This window comes from Anomalospiza imberbis, chromosome 4 (assembly GCF_031753505.1).
Source record: "Anomalospiza imberbis isolate Cuckoo-Finch-1a 21T00152 chromosome 4, ASM3175350v1, whole genome shotgun sequence".
NCBI lineage: Eukaryota > Metazoa > Chordata > Aves > Passeriformes > Viduidae > Anomalospiza > Anomalospiza imberbis.
The window spans coordinates 15298026-15308876 of record NC_089684.1 but is presented as its reverse complement, the minus strand read 5'-3'; the positions used below and the strand labels follow the sequence as shown (position 1 = coordinate 15308876).

Here is a 10851-nt window from a genome sequence, read left to right as displayed (position 1 = left end):
ATTTAAAGGTAGCATTGCACAAAAGAGGAAAATACTGTTATTCCCTGTGCATATTTGGGTGCTGAAATAATAAACACAAGAGACTATATTCCAAATTACCAGGAACTCAACTATTCCTGGAAAGAAAAAAAAAAAAGAAAAAAAAAAAAGGAAAAAACAATCCAAATATTGATGAATGCTGTTATAGGCATAGACCTTGCAGTGAAGTTTCCTACAAAGGAATCTTCATTAGGATACTGACACAAATCCCTTTACTGAAAGTTTCTGCTTACTTAGCAGACAGTAAGAGAATCATCTTATACATCAGGTAATCAAATTCTAATTCATACCTACCTACCTTAGCTTTTTATGCTAATTATATTACTTAATTCACTCTTTTTAAAGGATTGTCCTTTTAATAGCTGTATATAATGTTCTACATGCAATAATGTTTTTTTGTTTTTTTGTTTTTTTTTTTGCTATTGGAAGAATGGCTAATCCTAGTCAGATTTTAAACATGCAGTAATTTATCCTATGACTTTTGAAAATGTGTTTCTGCAAATCAGCTCAGTTGCTGAACTTTCATAAGATAAATATATTATTGACATTTCAAACATTGCTGAAATCATCTTACAGGCTAGAAAATGGGATTATCAGTAGCCAGTTTCTCTAGGGGAACACATTGGCATAATTTTTGCATTATTAAATTCAATAAGCAGTTCAAACACACCTTACATTTGGTTCAGTGCCACATGGAGAAAAGTTGCAGTACATGCTCCTTGCTGCCAGTTCCTCTAGAAAAGAAAATGTCCAGCTTGCTCAGATCATGCCTAATCCCAGCAGTATCAGCTGGGGACTACTGAAATTGCAGCAACCACTACAACAGGTAAATCTTACATAAGATTTACATAAATCACACACTTTTGTGAAAATCTGAGGACTTGTCATGACACAGGGATGAATTCCAAAAGCAGCAGCACAGTATATGCATATTCTAACTGTGTTTTAACATTCAGAGTCACATGAGCTTAAAGTAAAAAAATAATTGTAATTCTTTCTTAGTGCCTTAGGAACCAAGGCATCAACAGACATGGTTTTTGCTACTAGGAAAGCTGTTGGTTCTTCAGATATTGAGCTTGTTGCTACTGATTTTCTCCCTGTTAAGTCACATTACAATCTTCATTTTATATCACTCTTGAAAAAAATGGCATTCACAATTTTCACCATCAGCTTACTATTCTTTACAATTATTTAAAAATAATTTTTATAGAGCAGGACTTCCTAAACTTTCAAAGAATAAGAGGCAACCCTGAGAAATTTGATAATTTTTCCCCTTTTAAATATATGTTTGTTTAAGCTTTTCTTGAGGGAGTTGTTTACCACTCCCTTAATTCTCCTTCTCCTACTGCAACTCCCCAGGAACTTTCAACAGTCAAACCTTGCAATGCTGATCAAAGGGGTTAAACCAAAACTTACATTGGAAAACTGAAGTGAGAATTTTCTGTTGTACCTCTCGCTGCCTCAGGACCAATTCTGAACAGCATACATGGGAGGAGAAAACAGCATTATAGGAACAAACATGCACACAGGGATGCTTAAAGCTTTCACAGAGCTGCTGCTCTGCAGTTTGAAAAAATACATGCAATTATTTGGCAGTCTTGTGAGTGAAGTGGAACCTGCATCTTCAACCCATCACTTGACAACCTCAGCTCTTCCCAGGTGCATTCAGCAAACTAGCAGGACAATTTGTCACTTTTCAAGCTGCTGTACACTGACAGCATGAACTACATTTGTTTAAGAGGTCTCAAGTTCTCCAGGTCTTTCATAGGCTAAATAGTTATGGATTATTCTGCAGACTTAGAAGGTGAAGTGCCAAGTATTAATACATCATTATATTTCGAGATAAAGGCAACTGAACTTGTCCCTCTGCAAGTTAAGGGCAGAACAAAAGCTGCCCTCTCATTTCTTTTCAGGCAAAATGGAAACAAGGAGAAAAAGCAGGAGAAGAAAAGCATGTGTGGTTGCAAACTTCTCCAGTAAATAGATTTTCCACTTCACTCAGAAAACTAGCACATAATTTAATGTATTTTTTCAAACTGCATTTTATTCCTCACAATAATGTCTCATTTTTTTTCTTTTTTCCTGTCTGTCTAGCTACCATTTCTTCTCACACCCACCTAAATATTTTTCCTTTTTCCACAGAACTGAAGCAATTTCAATTGTTCTAAGGTTTATTACATTTGCCTTAGGTATTGCTTAGCTAAAATACACATATTCAGCTCATGATTTGCTATAAATAACTCTGCAACTTTCCTTTGAGCTTCATCCAAGTCATAACAATATCTAGCTCCAAAACCAATCTCACCGGAGTCTCACACTTTAGACAAGATAAGTTACAACTGCCCAGCATCTCTGGAAGTTGAAAAAGTCTTTCTTTGCTACCACATGACTTCACATTCTGAACTGACACCACTGTTTTCACTAATTCTTCTTGGATTGAATTTCTGTGCTCCATTGCTATCAAAGTGGTGTTTTCATCTTCTGTATTTGTTTCTTGGTTCTTGGCTGTCAGGTACTCATTTTTCTTTATCTGTCAATGAAAAAATATTCAGAGAAATTCTTCACTTTTGATTCTACTGTAAGCATTGCTTTTGTGGTCTTCACAGTTTGCAGGACACATTTTCCACCTCTTTTTCTGATAACAATACCAGGAAACCATAATGCAATATTGCCACCGTGCTTCAGCCTTACCCTTCTCAGATCTAAGTGAAGTCAGCACTTCTGAACTTGAATTGCCTCCTAATTTGATATTGCATGTAGTAAACTCAGCAGCAAACATCTACTGTATTTCATTATGTGCCTATTCACCTCCTCTATACTTTTCACCTCCCTATGGTTCACTAAAGGAATTTCAGAGACCAAAAAAACCCAAAATAAATCAAGAAAAATCTGGTGCCTTTAAAGATAGTGTTGGATTGATTTATCAAGAAGATATGCAGCTTAAAAAGAACAAGCTGAGGCATCAAATTCCTTACTTCTATAAAAATAAGCTACTTTTTAACGACTAAAACTTAAAATGATAGAATGCTCAACATAGAGATACAGAACATCCAGTCACAGAGATGGTGAGGGGCTGTCTGACTAAGAAACCTTTTTTTTTTAGTACCAAAATGAGAGTTAAGGATCCATCCTAAAATTCATCATGGGTAAGCCTCAAAAAAGCTTAAATTTATGGTAGAGGCTCTGAGAATTTATGTGGACACTGCACATTTAAAACTCAAGGATCCACAACACACACAAGAGAAAAAAAAATTTTTTTTTTCCTCTTTTGCCCTATTTGTATTCTCTTTTCCAATACACTACCTAAAACTAAGTGAAAGTTTTAAGGAGTACAAATCTGTGAGGCTGTTTGACTTATCCTTCCATTATAGACCCACTGCAAAATAAAGCAAAAATGGCATTGCATTAGGGCTGAGCAATACTTCAATCCTCACAGTTTTAAAACTCTGTATTTAAAACAACTGGATGTGACACTTAGTGCTATGGTCTAGGTGACAAGGTGGTGACCAGTCAAGGACTGGTCTTGAGGATTTACTCTTAGAGGTTTTTTCCCAACCTACATGATTCTGTGAGTGCTTCTTACACATAAGAAGCCTACACAGAATTTCTTGCTATACATATTGTATGAACATATAGCAACAACATGACACCCTTAATAGGAATTACTGCTTTGAAAGAAAAGTCATCCTATGGAAAAATAACTTTTCTTAAGGAAGACTTTAGATAGAAATATACCTCCCTATATATATATATATATATGTATATATATATATGTATATATATATATGTATGTATGTATGTGTGTATGTAATATCTTCCAAATCTTTCTTTTACATATTAATGCTTCAGCAAAATGTTTTGCCCTAGCAAACTAGATGATTAGTTTACACTAGATGAACCTTGGAGCCTTTCAAGACTAAAAGCATACATGAATGTAACTCTGAGGTAACATTTTGCCATAATCCAAGATTGGGACATGGATGATACAATATTGAATACCTCAGAAACTTGCTCAAGTCTCCACATTCTTACTTCAACTGCAGTAAAGTACTACTTCTATATCAACTATCCTACTTTTGTTACTTTTATAATCTCTAAAGTGTGGACCTAAGCCACAGAAAGAAAAATAATTATTAACATAATAGAGAAAGGCTAAATCACACACACACCCTTACAGTGTAGTCATATTTACAGGGTTTCCAAAAGAAAAAAAAAATAAAATTGTTGTTAAAATAATGTGAGCACTGGAAAAAAGCAGCTAACCTTACAATAAATATCACTGCTACTTCAGGTGTGTTTCCTGGTATCCCATGCTGCCAGAGATGTCAAAAAATTGCAGATTAATTCAAATATTTTCAAAAAGCTACTGTGCCTCAAACAGCAGCCATGAATGGAAGGAAGCCTAAATTTGCAATGTTACACAATTAAAAACTACACAAGGACATTTCCCCCTCACACCAAGTATATCTAGGAAAAATACAGATACATCAGAATAGCAGGTGGTCTGCATTAGGAAAACTTTACCAGACACATTGCAGTACCAAAAAGCCACATTTTCTTACTACTGAGAATAACTGGTTTGTACCTGACATTCTGAGGAAATTATAAACTGTATTCCACTTTAGAAATCTGTGTTATACAGAAAATATCTGTATGTACTACAACAGAGAGTAAATAACTCTGTTAAAAGGATCAAATAATAATGTAACTGAAGTACATGTCAAATCAGTCATAGTTCTTGAGTGATATTTTATTTCTGAAAAAAGGTCTAAACAAAAGAGAGAAAGCAGACTTAATTGTATTTGTGATAAGAAGACATTGAAATATTAAACAATGTCTAAAATGTCTTTTTAGCACAGCAGTCTACTTCATCTTCTCAAAATGAGCCCTGAAAATGGGCTGCTTTGCAGAAGAGCAATATATCTGCTTTTTCCATATTAATTGTTTTGACCTACAGTAACCACAGGTTAAGTTGAATGACACCAAATTATTTCAATCAATTGCAATTTTATCCTAGTCATCCCAGTTTATCCAGTATTTTGCCTTTCCCAAGAAGGTGTATTTATCATCTTCTCATCTGTGCTTCTTTATCTCCCATTTCTTTCATTTTGCCATTCCTCCACAGTAGAGGAACTGAAATCTCTTTTCTCATGCTCCCTGATTAGTTCTCACATTCCTTTCCATACCAGTTTCTCACATATTCCCTATCTGTCTATATCCTTCCATACAGGAAGTCATAGGGACCAAATCCAACCACCACAGTACCACTTGCTAACACATTTTTATCTAGAATTTTTTCCTGCTGTGAATTCAGCATAATTCATTTTAAGCACTTTGGGACTCAGAACCAAACCTCTAGTAAGCAACCTCATAAAATTCTTCAAGTGACTGCTACTGCACACCAACACTGCCCAGTATATTACTCGAGAAAAGTAATTTATGGGGTGAAGGGATGGAAACAGATATCCTTCAAATCCTGTGCTATTGGCTGTTGGAAAAGAGTAATGAGCAGCTGGAACAAGGATGGATGAAAATACAGTGTTATGAAGAAACAGAACACATTATTTTGCAGCTTAACACTGAACTTGTGACCTGGCTAATGAGGAGCAGCACAGACACACCTCGCTGAAGCAGAGTCAGAGAATCCTCTGTTTGCAAGAGGAGAACACAGAGCTGGAGCTTAGCTGAAGTGTTTATCTACAGAACTTCAGATTTATGCAGAGATTAAATCCATTACTTCAGAGCACTCAACCACTGCTTCTCCACGGGGGGCCTGGTACTAAGAGGTGCGTGGTGGGTCTCTGCTGTGGAAACAGCTGATTACAATACTCAGGTCAAAGAAGTCACCTCCAACACACAAGGGAACAAGGGAGCTGAACACCACTGTCTAAGGCTACCCAATAAATGCCAACTTTATCCTTGCAGCTTTGTTTAACAAAAAAAGACCCCTTAGGATTTTTAAGAGCAAAATGTTTTCAAGAAACATATTCTTTGTCTCTGTTTCCTGAGACATACACTAGCAGGAACTCCTTGGTCAGAGCCATGTTCTGAGGTCCAAAGAAGTATAACAAGGATCACTGGTTCACTGGGATCAAGGAGAAAATTCCCAACAACTTCAGCAGGCACCAAGTTGTATTTTCTATATCCACAACCATTGTACACAGCTGATGGGGTTTTATTTGTTTATTTATTTGGTTTTTAAACTACTAGTCTTAGGTTACTTGTAGCTTAAAAAAAAACCAAACAAAAAACCCATAACTAACCAAAAAACTGGGTCTTCCATAGGTGTAACATAGGAAAGAAAATGCTTCACATCCAGTGAAGCAATTTTTCAGGCCAACACATTCACGTGCTACTATATTTTCCAGTAAAATAATTAACTCCAATTTCACATGGACATGTGAATTAATAGATGAAATGCAGGCTAAAATCAAGAGAGGTATATGTTTCAATTGTCAGAAGTTTGTCATTAATGCAGTAGTCAAGTATACAGATTCCTGATCCTTTTATCATTAGCAGGAGATAGAGTACAGGTACTGTTACAGTGAGCGACACTGAAATTATCACATTTGTTACTTTCAGGAGAAAGCAAAAGCATTACAAAAAATAGAAAAACAAAGCACTGCAACTCTGTCCTTGCAACAAGCCTGAAACTTTGTCACCAGGTTTAATTCTAATATGGCCAAAAAAAAAAAAGAAGCTTTAAAGCAGGATACTCATGCCACATTTATTCTGCAAAGGTGACAAGGATGCTGTTTGTTCACTGCAAGTTACTGAGACAGCAAGGCTAAGCCAGGTGTCTTAGGCACTGCTTCTGGCCTTCGTCATGGGAAGTCTTCAGAAGGGGCTGCTGAGGAACTACAGCAGGCTACAAAAGCACCAGCTCAAAAAAGATAAATACCCATTATTATAGCTGTAGTACTTTGCAGATTTTATGTCACAGACACTAATTAGGAGACTGATACTTTGCAGGGCATCTAATAAAGCCGGAAAATTAACAGTCCACTATGACGGTTGCCTGACAATGAAGCAGGTATTCTGAGGTCATTAGGATGATTTTCATGCAGTTAAAACATCCTCAAGAACCCACAGACAATGCAGAACCCACAGGTAATGCAGCTGCAGTCACTACACAGCGTGGAAGAACTGACCACTGCAGCTATTGGCAAGAAAATCAGCTTTATATATAATACCTGGCACAGACCTGTAACTCTTGTTTTGCTTCCTGTAGCTCATGAGACTATTTGTGTCAGGTCAAACACAGCCACAGAGCTATAGGATTCACCCAGGTAAATGCTGAAAATGCTGCTTTGCAACTGCAGCAATCTCACCCAAGCATAAGAGGACAAGGAAAAAAAAAAAAACAAACCAAAAAAAAACCCCTACCCTTTTATTTCCTGGGAAAGAGTCATCTCTATGTATTCCATATCATATCAGTATGGGATCTAAATCCTAAGTAATGGAGTGCATAATGCAACAATGGCACTTCAGTGAAAGCTGAGATAATACTGACATGTAAAAATTTAAAACCAGTTCAAAATATTCTTAACAAACCTTTCACTATTCTGCTGGATTTTGTGGGTTTGGTGTCCTTAAAAAAAAAGCCTCAGTAAGCCTTCTCATATATTAGCTTTTAGGAAAAATGTTTATGGGATTCAGTGTTTGCTGTCCAGGGTGAAGTTTTGAATAGCACAATGTTAAGATGATAAATGTGTGACTAATTCATGGATTATTTAAATAGCATGCACAATATTACACGGACACTGCTCAGATTTCTAGAGTTAAAGATTTGCCCATGTTCCTTCAGTAAATTCCTTCTTTTACAGGGATAGAGATTAGTATTTTGTAACCAATCTGGAATGGAATGGTTTACAACATTTAATTTCAAAAGGATTGCTAGTTTTGCATTTACATAGATACAGAACCAAAGATTCAACCATATGCATAAATACATGCATCCCAAAATTTGTAGCACCTTGTACACAACCTGTCACTTCACCACATTTATTTCTAAAAACTTAGCTTTATTCTAGACAAGTTCAAAGGTTTTCCTTCAAAATCATCATCTAAACAACAAGTTTTGCTGTTACAGCATTTAACATAAAATATTTAATATACATATGCTCACATACATATTTTATATGCTTTTTTTTAATATATATAAACATTTATATAAACACATACCCTCAAGGAAAACAAAAAAAAACAAACAAAAACCAAAAAAAAACAGGCATTCTGTTATTACATTTTTGCCCAAAACCCTAGTTGTATTAATAGTAACAAAAAAAGTTTTTGTTGTTTTTTTTTTTTTCAGGTCAATTGAAACACACACACACTCACTTTGGAGTGTTTTACTTTATTTTTCGCCGGGTGATAGCTTAAAAAGGAATCTTTATCTCTCAAGGCCCACGAGAGTCAGGAAACTGCAACAGTGGCTCTGGATGGGCCAGCAATCAAAACAAGACGCTGTGCATAAAACAAAGTAGCAAGATATGCTACTGTTGCCAGTTTCATGGACTTTCAGAGTCTGCAATTACTATTTTTGATTTTTCATTCATCCACCCTATTCTACACTGCAAGACAGTTCCATCAGCACAGTTTCTAAATTTCCCATTATTTTTAGCGCATATGAAGAACAGTTTGCAGAACATTTCTATTTTAAAACATACATACTTCACTGACAGTAAAAAGCAGAAACACAAAAAAAACAGATTTTAAGGTCACGGGCCACATAATATACATATTACAAATTTGTCCATGCATTCACTTTGAACAGTTGCTTTAATTAGTAACATGCTTAACATATCTCCACAAGTCACTTTTTATTTTCTTTCAAGCCAGAAAAGCTATGGGCTGGAAACAGAACTCCATCAGCCACTGGTCACATGATCCTGAGGACTGTTCAACAAACTTTACCCTAAAAAATAATATGTTAAAGTAAACTATCACCGCTATTAAGGGGTAAACAGGAAAGACTGGTGAACCAATTTGCCAGATACCTTAGAAACATACAACTCATGAGAAAATTTTTGCTGCTGACTGATCTTGTATCCCATGTGCATCCCAGAATGTTTTACAAGTTACATATAATTTATTGCTCTCTTGCATAAATCCTGTGTAAGGGTTTCTAAGCAAGATCAGTCCTAAATGTAAAAACCAGCATTATTCAGGCAGTCTCTTTATATTGGTCAAGCAACTACTTTTATAGCCTGAGACAGGACCACCTGTGTGAGCTTAAGTAATAAAAGTAACACTAAAAAAGAAAGAAAAATAGGAAACATGAAGAGCTGACAGGACAGACACAAGAGGGAAAATGAGAGTCCTAAGATTTATTTTGTAGATGCAAAAACATTGTGTAATTTGTAAACAGCTCTACTTATTTAGTAGTTTCTCACCAAAGCAAGGGGTAGTATTTCAGGACTCCAGCCACACTGCAAAGCCTACTAATTCAGAAAAGGTAATAATCAAGTCAACAGGAAGCACCAAACTTAACAATTCTGTTGTTCAGTCAACTCACCTTCCTGTGGAGAAAAAGAAACTCATCTCACTCTTAACATCACACCTTTTAAGATATGCAGGTGTTCTGAACTGTTTCTTCACTTACCACCTAACCTGGTAGGGTAAGCATGACCTCAGAGCATAGCAGACAAGATATCCTCTAGATTCACAGATCTAGAGCACAATCAAAATTTACCAGCTTAGCAATTACATGTGACATCTGATGCTATAATTTCTTAGCCAGACATTTCACTGGGACTGACTCCATAGGCTTTGAACGATCCCACTACTTGTGTAAAGCTGTCTTCAAGACATCAGAGGCTGGTCATGCCAAGAGATGCATGCCCAACAGGGTCTCCTTCCTCTTCTATTATAGAGGAGATCAAAGACTGATTGGGACAGTGCTGCACTGCTTCACAGGCAGGGGGACAACATTCACCTTTCTCTCATGCCAACACAGTATTTTAATGCTGACAGCATGTCTTATGTGTAAAATTTAAAAGCTTTTTAATTTATCATCAATATCTCTGGTTTAATTTCTCCTCAATTTAAAGCAAAGAACTCTCCTTTTATGGTATGATACAATGGGTTTCTGTAATAGATGTTTTTAGATTAAATTCCTTACCATATTATTTTTTTCATGTACATATATTAGAATTTGGTGGACACTGAAAAGCTACATATTTATCCATGCTCCAGTTCTTAATAGGACCACCATAGTAACAGCCTACTTTTCTACTTACAAAACAGACCAAAGAAGACAGCAGTGTTAGTACAAACTTGTATGTTGAAAAAAAAAAAGGCCTATGTAAAATATCTCAGAAGTCAGTGATATTTACATCAAAGAAACCTCAACAACATGAAAGCAACAACTGGAAATTGAAGTTACCCATCACCTTTATGAGAAGTTGCAAAACCCTCTTATTTACATATACACTGAGCTTTCAAAATTTGTAGCAACTAAATTCAGTTTTAAGTTGGGATAACACTATGACAGTCAACCCCAACCTTGAGTTCAGTTGAACTGGGTGCATTTCTAACATCACATTAACTACAAAATTAGAAACTCAAAAGGCACAATTCAGAACTGCCTCAGTTGACTTTCCTCCCACTTAGATAGGCCAAGAATGCTTTTTTTTCAGAATAAAAACAGGGCACCAGAAAAGCCACCAAGTCACAACTTTCAAAGTATCCATTTTATAGGTCTGTCCACCAGCTGCTACGAATACTGAAGTTGATAAGGTATAATACTGTTTATTCACATTTAAATTTGTGAGCTTAAAAGACTCAGACTCAATATTACATTATGTTCAT

At 35.9% G+C, this 10851-nt stretch overlaps 1 protein-coding gene across 1 annotated transcript in view; it reads right to left on the bottom strand.

The window, feature by feature from the left end:
• PDGFC (platelet derived growth factor C) overlaps nucleotides 1-10851 on the bottom strand; it is a 125386-nt gene that overhangs the window by 90246 nt on the left and 24289 nt on the right. The window lies entirely within an intron of this gene.